At 37.7% G+C, this 15,026-nt stretch overlaps 1 protein-coding gene across 3 annotated transcripts in view; it reads right to left on the bottom strand.

The window, feature by feature from the left end:
• lingo1a (leucine rich repeat and Ig domain containing 1a) overlaps window positions 1–15,026 on the bottom strand; it is a 76,479-nt gene that overhangs the window by 17,046 nt on the left and 44,407 nt on the right. The window contains exon 1 of one of the 3 annotated variants that reach the window (XM_081355596.1): window positions 14,296–14,351. The exons of 1 other annotated variant lie outside the window; for it this stretch is intronic. The gene's annotated coding sequence lies outside the window, so the exon portion shown is untranslated. Of the gene's footprint in view, window positions 1–3,720; window positions 4,041–14,295; window positions 14,352–15,026 lie in introns of those variants that run through there. One more of the 3 variants, XM_081355594.1, reaches the window with a different exon arrangement.

The following is a 15,026-nucleotide window of genomic DNA, read 5'->3' as shown; positions in this document are numbered from 1 at the left end:
AAATTCAGTTTCATGTTGCTTTATGAAGACGTCTTGAACTGTATGCAATGTCTTTTTAAAGCATAATGTGATGCTGTGGCATTAAACATTTGCTGGAGAATATCACTAATGTAACAACGAAGAGAGGAAGAGTCCTTTGACAGCGCACAGATTTTCAAAATAATTTAATTTGGATGCACCATCCCTGACTGTTCGCTAAACAGACAGTAATTTAAATTTCAGGAAACTAATGCAAAACTAATGGATAAAATAATAGTTATTCAGTGGGGCTTTTCTCCTGGGCAAAAAGCATTTCATTTAAAGATTAGCGGTAAGCTGCTCTATTTCTCTCTCTCGCTCTGACAATGAGACTGTAAGTGATTTGACTTTTAAAGAGCCAGGGGTAAATAAGCGTGTGTGTGTGTGCGAAACAGGAAGTAATCAGCAATAAGACACAATGGCACAAGCTCCTCCCCTTCACACACCCCTCCCGCTCATTTGCATAACAGCCCAACTAAGATCACTTGTACTCTTGTGCAACATAATAACTCAATGAATCCAACTTTTAACAGAATTTCCATTGTGTACATACGAATATCAACATCTACAGACACAAATTAAGAACATAAACACTCAGATTTTTAAAATTCTACATATACTTCCTTAAAGGGACAGTGACCCCAAAATGAAAAGACTCCAAAAGTAGTGAATACGACGTGTGCACTATATTTCAATTAATCTTCTCAGTTCATAAGAGAAGTAGCACTGTGTCTAATACGTGACTGATTCATTCTTTCGAACATTTTTTTTGTTATTTCAAATGTATTTATTTAACGGAAATTATTTTCTATATATTTACACAAAAGTTATTTTATATTCAGCTCTAAAAAGTAGTTGATTCTTATCAATGTCTGATTTGTGAATGATTCATTCTTTTGAACAAATCTTTTCAATGAGTCAGTTGATTCAGTTCTAAAAAGATTCAATCACAAACTGGACTGATCTGGTTTTCGGGACCAAGAAATTCACGTTTATTTGTCATCTCCAGGGCTTTCATGAAAACTACAGATTAAACTTCCACATTTTTGTATCCCCGCCCACGGACAGTCGGATCTTCAGAGGGTTATTAACAGAACAGATATTGTAAGGGTAGGTTTTTCACTGAAAGTTGAATCGTATTTTGCCTACTCTTTAAACAGAGTATATGGAACACTATGGCAACAGCTTTCTTCCCTGTACGCGTCAGCATTTTCAATGGCAGTTTCTTTCAGTTTTTGGCCTAAAACAGTGTTCGTGGTCATTCAGTTTGAAGGATTTTCAGATTTTCCGTCACGCTGTTACGAGTCTCTGTAACCTTTAGCCACTGCCTACAACGCACTGGATCCTTCACTGGAAACCGAAATTAACTAAACCTTTACTCTTTTGAATTCTTGCAACTGGGAACAATCCAAGTCGACATCAACATGACTAAAAGAAGTATTTCCTACTAAAGCAAGACGGTATTTGACTCTGGTAAGCGCATCCATCGCCGACTGGTGGGAGTGGCCTACGACGGCAACATGCCCAGTGCATTATGGGTGTTGAAGTTTTCCAACCCATTTGGAAAAATGGAAGACAACAGCCTTTTTTTCTCTACTCAGGTAGCACCTATTTCAAAACCTTTTCGCCTTTCTACTGTATAGGCAGCCAAGCACCCAAAATGGTTTGATGTTTCTTTGAAATCACAGCGAAAACCCCCTTTTGGAAGTGTTTATGACAACAGAACACTTACTGATATAGCACACAAATCGTATGGAACACTTATAGGATACTTTTACAATGCTCTCGCATCCATTTAGTAAAACTAGAAAGCTTCTTTTTTTGTGTGTTCCGCCTTCTGTGAAGAAAGCCGTATGAGTTTTGAAACGACATTGGGGTGAGTAAACAATGACAGAATTTCCATTTACTGGTAAGTATTACATGTTTTACTTGCTCCCTGAGGATTGGTGATTGCAGTCAGATGCTGGGTATCCTGGGACTTGGGTGAATAGACAAATAACACACGGTCACCTTGTTGGCTATACAGATGAAACCACGTCACACCGTGCTGTAAACGTGTTCATCAAGAAGCCCGGTCACACAGCTTGAGTTTAAATCCAGATAGCATCTACCATCAAACACAACATTCGAATTTCATAGAGATTCATCCAGGCCCTGACGGAATGACATCGGTCGTACCTGTTTGGACATCATATTATTTGCACACTGGAGTAATGAAAGTGATTTCCGTTGACACAAAGCGAATTGATTCTCCGCCGGTGCCTTTATTGCTCCACGAGTGCCGTCGATCACACTGATTACATTTGTAAAACCAGCGATCACAATGAAACGCACATTATTTTTTTTTACCATTGGAGAGAGTGAAGTGCAAAAGCGTTTGCATGACGGTGAGCACATTGTCACGTCAAGCCTGCTTTTTACAAATGCCCACGTGGGCGTAACAAATGGCGAGCGCGCTCTTCCGAGCCCTGCGTTCCAAGTTTTATGTGTACGCAACGTTTATTCACAAGGCCCCTGAATTCATAGCTCACAGTGAGGAAGTGATATTTGGACCAGCATTTCTGTGGGAAATCTTTCAGCTCCTGTGAGATTTATATGAAGAACTAATCCAACAGCAGCAGACATAACGGATAACCCACACACACTTACACACACACAACTCAATATAGCCCGAGCCAGCTGGGTTGAAATTGCCCAGACTGATTTAATATGCTGTGTGGACGGAGTTACCACAGCACCTGCCATCAAATGCTCAATTCCAAATCAGATCAATTCAGAAATCAACTTCACTGAATGGGCACAGTACTTATTAAAAACAGCTGCTCATTCTAGAGTACTCAACCAGCCTTTTAGATTATTCTACATCATTGTCCAATCATTCTAAAGCCTTTCTGCATGGATCTTCACTAGCATCACAGGTCAACAATTCACTTAAGCGGAAATTTCTGCCCGTTAGATTTGATTTTCAAGGATGTTTTTCTACATAACTTTCTAAAAATGTTTCTCACACTTTTGTCAAATATTTTCATTTAACCAATTCATTCAAAAATTCACATGACTGCGATTTTTAGCCTACCTCTTACGTTATATCAACAACTACTCATAATTTATGCAATTGATATGAAGGCCTTCAATTGAATACTACAGTACACTCTTAAAAATTAAAGGTTCTTTATTGGCATATGGTACCAGGATTTCATAAAGAACCACAAAAGGTTCTTTATAGTAGTTCTTTAGATTTTTTTTAAATGTTCTTTACACTAGAAAAAACTTCGTTAAAAGGTTCTTTGGGAACCAAAAATGGTTCTTCTATAGCATCGCAGTGAAAAGCCCCATTTTGGAAACTTTCTTTGTAAGAGTGCATATGACACTGTATTACAAATCAAGTTATCGAAAAAAAAAGCATAACAGGGGCATATTTTTCCACTTTCGACTGATTTAAAAAAAAAATTGTGTCTATATATATATGCTATTATAGACACACACACACACACACACACAGAAGAAACATGCTATTATAGACACACACACACAGAGAACATACACGAACATAATTTAATGGTGTTCCTTTAATTTATGCATAATATGTATTGTTAAATATATTTATATATGCAAGATACATATCACATTTTGGCTATCACACGCGCCACACACACACACACACACACACACACAATTAAATCGGAAGCGTTGTGAACTTACAGCATCGTGTATCGCTGCAATAACACGTACGTGGATATGTTCATCTTATAAAACGCGACGATCCGTCCAGAAAAACCGCTGAAAGTGCTTATATATCCGTGTATGATAAACCTTTCATATATCACAGAGGATCCCTCATATAGGCACATACATAAACTCTCTTCACAGGATCACAGACATCATCATCATCTTCATCATCATCATTTCTCGGGTGATCGATGAGCTCAAGGAGTCGCACAGATATTCTGATATTCTCCGTCTGTCCTATTAAAATCACAGCAGTGATTCGGTCTGCAGTCTGGACTCACCCAGCGCCGAATGAGAGAGAGCACTTCACACACACACACACACACACACACACACACACACGAGCACAAGCGCGCGCGCACACACACATGCACACGCGCGCGTCTCCAGTCCCGTTTATTCAGTCTCCAAAATGTCTCTGAACAAATAAACTGCTGCGAAGCGTGCGTGCGAGAGAAATTCTCACGCAAAGGATGAAAGAAATGTGTCTCTTCCTCACAGTTTACCATGAGAACCACATTTCCCGCCAAAAAAATCGGTAGTACAGTTCTAGCTAATGCAGAAATAAATCGATATTGAATGTAAAAGAGGTATTAGGAACCTTTCTGACATTTAAATTTAGTTTAAACTAACCAAGTTACCACAGTTTAATTTTAGTAGGCTAACTGGCTGCAGTGATTAAGGTTTCAATGGTAAATACTTCAAGGAAGCTGCATGTATAATTAGTTTTTAAATGTCCATTCTAAAAAATGAACAGACCCTTACAGAAAACATAAGTTGCCCATAAGGGTAATACTTCAGTAAGTAGCCTACTGTAGTCCAACATTAATTCATTCAGCATATGGTTTTATTCTAAATGACTTGCGAATAATATAGCATAAGCAATTGAGAGAACGCGAAATAAATGTGGTAATCGAACAGGAACATTGAATATTCATATTTATTATTTTGGTCACATGACCTTTTACGCAGCTGCCATATTTATGAACAAAGCAATAGCGGTGAATTCAAAAGCACCTGAGAAGCAATATCAATAAAAATGTCGATCACTGGGTTTGAGCCATACAAGTCTCAGGAATAATTTATAGGCCTACAGATCTGTAAGCTAGTCAGCACAAACGTTGCCAAATATCACACGCCAAAGTTTACTCCATACAGCAGCGAACGTGGGGGCTTTAAGGAAACAATTCTCTTTAAAGTTAAGTCATTTTTATCACCCTATAGTACCAAAACCTGTATGCCTTTCTTTCTTCTATAGTACACAAGAAGATATTTTGAAAAGTGTCGAGTGTCTCCTTTTTTTGGTCCATGACGCCATACTTGTCAAAGATGTCTGAGGTAAAAATTTTCTCAATGAATGAGTAACTTCACATTTTTATATGATGAATATCAAAGTACTATGGTATTACCTTCTGAAACCCTCATTGGACCAATGTTTGTTCAAGGAAAAATGTTCAGAATAATCATTATTTTGCTGTTGTTGACTGTAGTACCGCACATGAGGTCAAGGGGGCACTGTTGCTCTCACTCAGATAGCTGTGCCTAAAAAAAACATTTTCCAGGCACCTTAAGCATCTGCCTGAAGAAGCTGTTTGAACACAATAGCTGTGAGCAGCATAAACAAACGGCCTCCCATGACATAACAGCTGTCTGTTTAAATTCATAGGGGTCAGTGCACATCACACGCACCCATAACTGCATTCAGTAAATGGGCGTCCCAGGATTTTCAGCTCCTCTCGGCGTGATAAATCAGATTAAAGCTGCGTACAGGAGATTTTCCAGACAGACGTATGCCTGGATCGATGGTCTTATTCCGACTGGGCTGCATTAACAGATGAGTTATGAGAGATTTCTGCAGACGCCACGGGTATGCAGAGACTAAAACCTACAGGATTGGAGTCACTTAATACCTTAAAATGTGTGTGTGTGTGTGTGTCACAGCTAACAAGCCACAAGTTCTTAGAGTGAACTTCCTGTCGTAAGATGGGGAAAACGGTAACATTTGAGAGGTAGAAAGATGTTTCCAGGATCCAAAATAGACTTTTTTGAGTGAATTTACAGCATAAATATGTTTTAGCTGTAATTAATATATAAACTTAAATATATTATATATACACTGTAAAAAAAAGCTTTTGCCTTAATTTTTTTAAGTACAATCAACTTTGATATTTAAGTAATTAAACCTTAAATTACATTAAACTGACTTAGAAAAATGAGTTGAATCTTGTATAACAACAAAAGTTGAGTTTTGGGTTAAAGAAATGTAATACTGTACATGTTAACAACATATTAAAATTATATATAAATTACAATTAGCCTTTTCCATATAATAAATCAGCATTAAAATATTGTTAAAATGTTGTTTGTCAAATGATGTCATTTGAAGGTAGCCAATCATGATGTCTGTTCATAATATATTCATTTTGGTGTCTTAATTGTATGAAATGAAAACATTAAGCTCTCAGAAAAAAAAAAAGGTTTAATTGAGTTATAGATATAGGCAAGGCAAGGCAAGTTTATTTATAAAGCACACGTCATACACTATGGCAATTCAAAATGCTTTACAAAAGGGATTAAAATATCACACTATGGCAATTCATATTTTGAAACAAAGCATCTAATTCTTGCAATATTTTTGAGATGATAGTATGCTGATTTAGTTATTGCTTTGACATGACTATTGAAACTACGGTCTGACTCCAGAATCACACCAAGATTCCTGACTTGATTTTTAGTTGTTTGACCCCTAGAGTGAAGGTATGCGTTCACCTTGAGAACTTCATCTTAGTTTCCAAACGCAATGACTTCAGTTTTGTCTTTGTTTAACTGAAGAAAGTTTTGGCACATCCAACTGTTGACTTCGTCAATGCATTGGCACAGGGAGTCAATAGGGCTGTAGTTGTTAGGCGATAGGGCTAAGTAGAGCTGTGTGTCGTCTGCATAGCTGTGGTAAGCAATTTGGTTCTCTCTCATTATTTGGCTGAGTGGGAGCATATACAGGTTGAACAGGAGTGGTGCAAGAATTGAGCCGTGAGGGACTCCGCATGTCATGGATGTCCACTCAGACTTATGATCTCCTATACTCACATAATAACCTCTCCCATCTAAGTATGACCTGACTGTCAAGAAGTATGTTGTGATCGACAGTGTCAAGTGCAGCACTGAGGTCGAGTAGTACCAGAATGGATGTTTTGCCTACATCATTAATTAAACGAATAACGTTTATTATCTTTATGAGCGCTGTCTCTGTGCTGTGGTGTGGTCGGAAACCAGATTGAAAATTGTCAAAGTATCCATTCGAGCTTAAGAATTTGTTCAGCTGATTGAAGACGACTTCTTCAAAGATCTTGCCTATGAAAGGAAGATTTGTGATTGGTCTGTAATCGCTCAATATGTTGCTATCCAGATTACTCTTTTTCAACTGCAGTTTTAAGGGACTTTGGAAAAGTCCCATAGAGAAGTGAATCTGCTTCTAAGCAGTTTAACACACTTGAATAAGAAAGTGGGGATGTGTCAAGGGCGCTGGTTGATGTTTTACGGTGCTTTACTGTTTCTTCCAAAACTTTATCACTAATTTCTTCAAAATCAGACATAGTAACTTTCTGAGGATGTGTTCTGATCTGTCTGACCTCAGTGCCACACGAGGATATCCTGATCGCCTTTCTGATATTATTGATTTCCTCAGAGAAGAAGGAAGCAAACTCACTGCACTTGCTGTCTGAGAGCATTTCCAACATATAGCATATAGAACGTTCGCATAATACTTTCATGTTTAATGGGCAATTTCAATTTTTTCTAGTGATAGAATATGTTTATGAGCTGTTTAATTCATTAAATTGAACCAAAAAAAAAAAAAAAATTAACTGAATGAAAACTTAATCCATAACATGATCCCATAATGGGAACCCCTAAAAGGTTCCACAAGAAGCGCCTGACGTGTTCCATTTTTGATGGTAAATTTTACACGGATGTAAAAGCGGCTAGAAGACAAATGAGTCGCGACAGATGTTTCTTTAGTACACAGTTTCTCTCTTTCATTCGAAACACTCACAGCACTCAGAGAGAGTTAAACTATATTCTTAAAATTCAACTTAAACCATGTAAAAACTGTTTTATTTACTCGCCGGAGCCAATTTCGACTCTCATTTGTTGCTCGATGTCTGTGTTGGGTTCTCCAGCTGATTCTTTGTGACTGGGGAAAATGAGACCGACAGGAATAGAGCCGTCAGCCAGGAGAAAACAAACATCAGAATGGCATCTTCCAAACCACATGATTTATTTCACAGTTAATGTTGGAACAGCATGACAAATCTGAATTGTTTGTAAGGCACAGGACGTCGTGATGAGGGCAGACGCATATTAGGCCTAATCTGACGTATGAGCGACACTTGATATGATCTACAAGTCCAGTGTGACACAAACTCCGTCTGCACACACAACGGCTTTCAGTTTCAGAATAATCCCGCTCTTTCGCTCTCTCCATCTCCGTCTCGCCTCTTTCCAGGGCTAGAAAGGTCAAAATGACACACAGAATCCAACACAACACTCTCTAGCAGAGAGACTAATGGCTTCTACTGACAAAAAAAGACAGATTTTGATTATTGTCCACATTGTGTCTTGCGAAGCCAGACTTTTGACTAGCAGCATAAATTATTCTGGCCAAGAATCACCCATCTGACCGACCATCTGACCAACATGTTAAGAAACCAAACACAGTTTGTTGTACTTGCGCCTATTATAAAATAGTTGATTAATAAGCAGTCAAGAAAAAAAAAAAGTTTAAATAATAAAAAATACAAATAATAATAGAAAATAGTTAATATAATGACTCAGCAGTATTGGTATGCTGGTAATGTTTAAATAATAATAAAAATATGGTTGGTATGCTGGTAATGCTTTGCATAATTTAGAAATGATGCAGTTATTCTTGTGAATAGTTTTAGTCTAGTAAGCATCTTAAACTAAATTCTGGTTATATAAGATTTGATGCCACTAACCTAGCAAATCTGTAAAAGAAAATAGGTCTTCCTCAGTAGTTTTAGCAACATAGTGCTGTGTTAAACATGACTACTACAAAAACCTGCGCACTCTGAGAGTTTTCGCCAAGCAGCCAATCAGATTTGAGCTTGTCAGGTCGAGGAAGAGAGGGAGGCGAGCGGAGAGAAATGGCTTGGCTCGCTTTAGCTGGGCTCACACACGATACACTATGTTGAGATATTTCTCTTTGTATTACTGATGGCATTTCCCAAGCCGCAGGCTGCAGTGCGCAGACAGCAATAGCTACTTTAAAATATGTTTCCAGCACAGCACTCATCTCATCTGGAACCAACAAAATCTCATTCTCTTGTTCTGTATTCTCTTGCTATGCTGGTAACAATCATATCTACCCACGCTGACTTAGATCACACACACACACACACACACACACACACACTTAAACAATGAAAAAAATGTCTCAATAGATTTATAGCTACATTTTATTAAGCAACAATGTGCTTATATACTTCACATTTTTTAAATACAATAATTAAATGCAAAATAGCACAGATAACAATAAACAGAACTGTAAACACAACTATAACCCTTGAAAACTATCCACAACTATTTATAGACCTTACAAGTTCCGATTCCTTGCCAGAGCCTACTTAATTATATATGTGTGTGTGAAATAGCCAATGGCCACGCCCACAAACACAGTGGCCACTCCCCCAAAACACAACGCACAGATCAGCTGACATATTAACTTCGATTAATTTACATTAGCCAATTAAAAGCACAGATAATATATTATTATTTTGTAAAATGAACAGGAAAGAGGGCAAACTGTAAAAAATAGTTTTTTCAAGGTAGTCACTGAATGGAAAAACCCCTGAACTAGTTTTGGAGTGACCTGTTTTTCTCCGTCTCTGAGGGCACCAGTCAGGTTACAGAACATAATATGTAGAGTTTTATGTCCAGAGAATCAAGTTCAAATCCTGCCTCCAGACCTTTCAATGATTAAAACCATCTGAATAAAAGAAATCATACACTCTTCCACATTAGGACTTCAAAATTTCTCAGCCTTACAACACATGCTCGTCAAACTCTAAGCCTCAACACTACAGTGAATTGTTTCAGTAAATCCGACAGAAGAACATAATGCTTGTAACCTTCGACTGAGGGTCATGAGGTCATTTTTAGGGTTTACATAATCAGCACTCGCTGACTGCCCACGTCCAAGCATAATATTCAGATTTTGCACTTCATGAAACACATTTTACCCAAACATCAAAGGCAGAAGTTCTCTAAGGAATGTTCTCTGGATTCAAACCTTACAATAATGAAACCCTACGGCAAAGCAAGTCACAGCCACTGAAGTAATACATCATTAAACTCCGCAGCACTATTTTACAGTATTAAGTACTGAAAGTACTTCAATGAAACCCTACAGTACTGAAACCATACAGTACATACATCTTATTGTATTGGGACTGTAAAGTACTGAGATATTACAGTATTAAAACAGTACAATACTGAAACCATACAACACCAAAACTATAATACTTATTATAATACTGACATTTTTACAGTGCTAAAACTCTAAACTGACATTTGAGACTATAAAGGACTGAAATATTACAGTATTAAAACGTTACAATACTAAATTCATACAACAAAACTATATATAAGGAAATTTTATAGTGGTAAAACTCTAGTGGTTAAAACGCCTCAGTACTGAAATCATACAACAAAACTCTTTAATACTAAAATTTTACAGTGCTAAAATTCTACAGTACTGACATTTTTCAGATAATACAAAATTTCGCAGAGCTAAAACTCTACAGTACTGACATCTGAGACTGTAAAGTACTGAAATATTACAGTATTATAATGCTACAGTTCTGAAATCATACAACAAAGCTCTACAATACTGAAATTGACAAGTGCTAAAACTCTACAGTACTGCCATTTGAGACTATAAAGGACTGAATACAGTATTAAAATGTTACAGTACTAAATTCATACAACAAAACTATATATAATGACATTTTATTGTGGTAAAACTCTACAGTACTGACAATTTACAGTATTATGTAAATTACTGAAATATTACAGTACACTGTAAAAAATGATCGTAATTTTAACGGTAAAAGACTGTAAAAATGCTAAAGTGAAAAACTCTACAATACTGAAATTGTACCGTGCTAAAACTCTACAGTACTGACATTTTACAGTATTGAGAATACAAAGCACTGAAATATTACAGGAATTAAACGTATGATTACAGAACTATAGCAACACCAAAACTCTACAGTGCTGAAAATGTACAGAGCTAAAAATTATAAAACTGAAACACGTAAATTTTACTGCATAAACTACGCATCCCTACAGAAACCTAAAGCAATAAAACCTTACAAATCTGAAACCACAGGATACTGAAATCTTTCAGTAAATCCAACAGTACTAAAATCTTACAGTACTTGCACTAAGTCCTCTTCAGCTTCAGTGCTGGGATGAGAATTGATCATGTAGCATCTGTGTGGAAACCAATAGTCTATTTTTATCCTGTATCTCAATTACGACGTCAGTGAACAGAATTGCCCAGATGAACACTCAAAGTGAGATCAATTAAAAACACTTGGCTTATGAACAAGGCAAATTAAGGAAATGTATGGCAGCAGAATATGGATGGACAGCAGAATTTGGATGCGGATCGGCTTGCAGTTTGACGTATGTGTCGGGACGTCTCACCACCATCAAACCATCCTAATAGAATAAACCAGCATAGGTTATTTTACAGATCAATGACTTTACATTATTGCAAAGTGTAAGTATTCATGAATGTGTGCATTCTCCTGTACCTTCTAAGTGGGTTCATAAATATCTAACGCTGGAACAATGATTCTGCTGTAAATGTGAGGATAGATGGATTTTTTTCTCACAAATTCTCTTCACACATCTCTCAGAGAGATAGAGTTACTATAATGCCTTGTAAACAAATCAGATTCAGAATGTAGCTGAAAACATCAGCTGTTTCTCAGGAACGGATCAGCATTATAGAGCAGAGCTCTCAAATGACCAAATAGATACATTTTACAACCGTGAATTTTGTCTATATATACATTTATCGGCACAGTTATTGATGCATGGAAAGACCTTTTCAGAGTCGAGCGACTCATCTCTCCCTCATTCAAGCACTGCTCTGCATGTTTAGTGGACTAATGATGCCTGCAATGAACTGTAATTTGCTTCTTGAAGATCAGGCAGGTAGCAGGCCTAATAAGAGACCAGGAACATCACAAGCCGGCTTTGATGTAATGGTCAGGTATTTAAATTTATAAGGATGGGGCGTTCATCATCTGAAGGAGCGTCGCCACAACGTGCCCAGCCAATGTAGACGCTTCACTGATTAATGACCGAAGCACTGATTAATAGTTGTCACACCACACAGATGTAATGTGTCCAAAATCGCTTCCCCTGATGTTCGCTATATAGGGAATATTAAATGATTGCTTGTTTGTTGTCGTAACGAAATAGGTTTGTTGTAATGACTTTTTTCACATTCACATTCACCAACAGATAGCTACCATTTGATAATACAAAATTTTACAATATTCTAATGAAATCAGTGCTGAAAGCATTCGGTTTTACCTCTTAGAAACAATTCAGCATATAATTTTGACATAAAAAAATTACGATTTTTCACATAATATTTCAATAGTTTTCTTTAGCATAAAGACAATGCAAAAGCCAATAATATAATTGTAATTATTTTATAATTTTGTTTGTTTGTATAGTAAATCACACTATTTTTTTAGTCACCATGAAATCAAAATCGAAAAAAAAAATAGCAGAAATTGTATGTAATATTCCATGTATATCTTTTTTTTTTTATTTATTCATGTGCCCTCATATTCTTTAATTAAAATAACTTCCCCTCCCTCCAGCAGCAACATCTCTTCTCTTCTCTCATTACATGTACGAGGGCGGGGCAACCTGTCACTCACATGAGATCGACCAATAGCAAACCACAGCCATCCAATCAATTACCCATGGACAAAAAAAAGTCCCGCCCTACATTTGTTCTTGTTTTTCGAGAAGCTCGTATATAAGTCACAACTTTAAAATATATAGATGAAGAAGGTCTGACCCAAGGGAGCATAACATTTTCAGGTCCTTGGCATTATTTGAGAAAACTCTGCCCACTGTGCTTTTACGTTTAAATTGTAGGCCTTTAAAATACATATTTGGCTACTTCCTAGCAACCCTTAAGAGAGGGATCACATTAAATGCCAAAGCAAATCTCACCAAATGAAAATTGATTTGTGGGCTGGATTTAAGGATAAATAAGTAACACTTATGTGATTGTCTCATAGTTTGAAACCACTGCCATAGGGAAAACTACACTGGTAAACACTGGTGTGGAAATAAGCTGAAAATCTTTACCAACAGTGTTTTACGCAGGGCAAGGGAACCAGCTACAGGTCAGGAGGAAAAACAAAGCTCTCAAAAAAAGTGTTTCGGAGGGATCATGAGGTTGTTTGATTGATTTCCTTTAGGTAGATCCTCCCATATCATCCCAATAGACACACTCAGTCTAAAGACAATTTAATTAAGAGGCAGATGGCAGCAGGGGAGATAATCCTGCAGAGTTTGATGTAATTCAGAGATGATTAAAAACCCATCGCTTCATTCCCCAAATGGAACGACGGCCTCACTTTAACCACACCGAGGGTGCGAATCCTAGATTTACCCACAGGCCCCTCCTGCGGCGGCACTAATCAGCTGGACTCATCTGGAATTACCGCTAGAATTTTCCATAGGAAAGATCGAGTCAGTGTTCCCTCGTGGCCCAAGGAGGTACCTGGGAATTCGGTTCCTACATGATAGAGCCGTTTCAGGCAAATATAATCATGGCGTGCCTTTGCTCTGGCTTCATTTACACTCTGCCGTAATGTCCGCGTGATTAGCAACATCTCACGTAGAGTCTATTTTCAGGAAGGATATTTATAAAGCCAGAATATTTAAAGCGGTCACAGGCTGGTTTGGATCCACCCCAGATTTATAATCACTGCTGGAAATCTACAACCTACATATTAAAAACTATTTGTCACCATATAATTGTTGGATTACTGACAGCGGTGTTTAATTCAAAACAAATTTGAGCATTTTAGTGCTTCATGATGAAAACCAACAAGAGCGTTTTGCATTTCATCAGCAAAAAAAAGCACATTTTGGCACATTAAATCAGCAAGTGAATTAGAGTATGGCGCATTAGGGAAGAAAAATCACATTATTAATTGATATCTCAATTGTTTCTACTATAAATCAGTACATAAATGGAGAGCAAACATTTGCATATGTCTCCTGCTCCTCAGAAAAAGAGGAGATCTCAACAAACTCTTAGATTTGCCAAGACAAGATGAAATGACCTGCTATCCACGTTCATTTTATAGCTCTGTATTCTTGCTGCATGTCAACAATTCTCTCATTTTTGTCCAAAGAATGAGGAACAATGAAACACAAATGAGAACTCCATCAAGTCTTCTGAGCGCCAAACGAGCTTACTTTGCACACACATTGTTGTGGTGTGCGTTCTCCGAGAAGTCTGTTCCCCAGTTTCCCGTTCCAGCTCACATTACCGCCCTCCAGATTCATGCATGTGTGGCGTAATCTCCAAACTCTTTCCGTTCCCCTCACCACCGGCTACAAATCTCCTTCCCAGCAGCCTCCACACTTCCCGAGAAATGTCTTCACACTGCCGCCTCTCAGAGGGAAAAAGACTGACCTTGACGACAAGTCCCCTCTCTTAAACGCAGATTACACCAAATCTTTCTCCAGCACACACGCTTCCAGAAATCCATTTTTCCACCTCTGATGGTTTTATATCTCAGTGGCAGCTATTCAACAGCACAGGACACTCAGATTACAGTCAAATTTACTGTGAGGCAGCATAAACACTTCTTTATCTCATTAGGCATGCATGGATTCATGAACATGAATATTCAAATGTTCATATGAATATTCACAAAGCCCGGCTCAGTTTCTCAACCTTTACTCTTTTCTTCTTTCTTCAGTCGCACACACACGCTAATCACATGCATAAACAGAGGCAAGCGGGTGTCTTTTGCTGGAGTTTTCTAACAATTACGACCCAGCATGCATCAGCACCTTGTGTTTGCCACCCTGTATGTGTTAGGGGTTGAAATCAGTGCTGTTCTGATCTCATTTTTCTCTGATTGTAGGCTAGCAGCAACGTTCAGCTGTCAGAGAAAGCAGATATTTTAATAAATCACAGA

The sequence above is a fragment of the Scardinius erythrophthalmus genome (assembly GCF_964197995.2).
Source record: "Scardinius erythrophthalmus genome assembly, chromosome: 24".
NCBI lineage: Eukaryota > Metazoa > Chordata > Actinopteri > Cypriniformes > Leuciscidae > Scardinius > Scardinius erythrophthalmus.
Note: the sequence above shows the minus strand (reverse complement) of the source record. Positions and strands in the feature narration are given on the sequence as shown.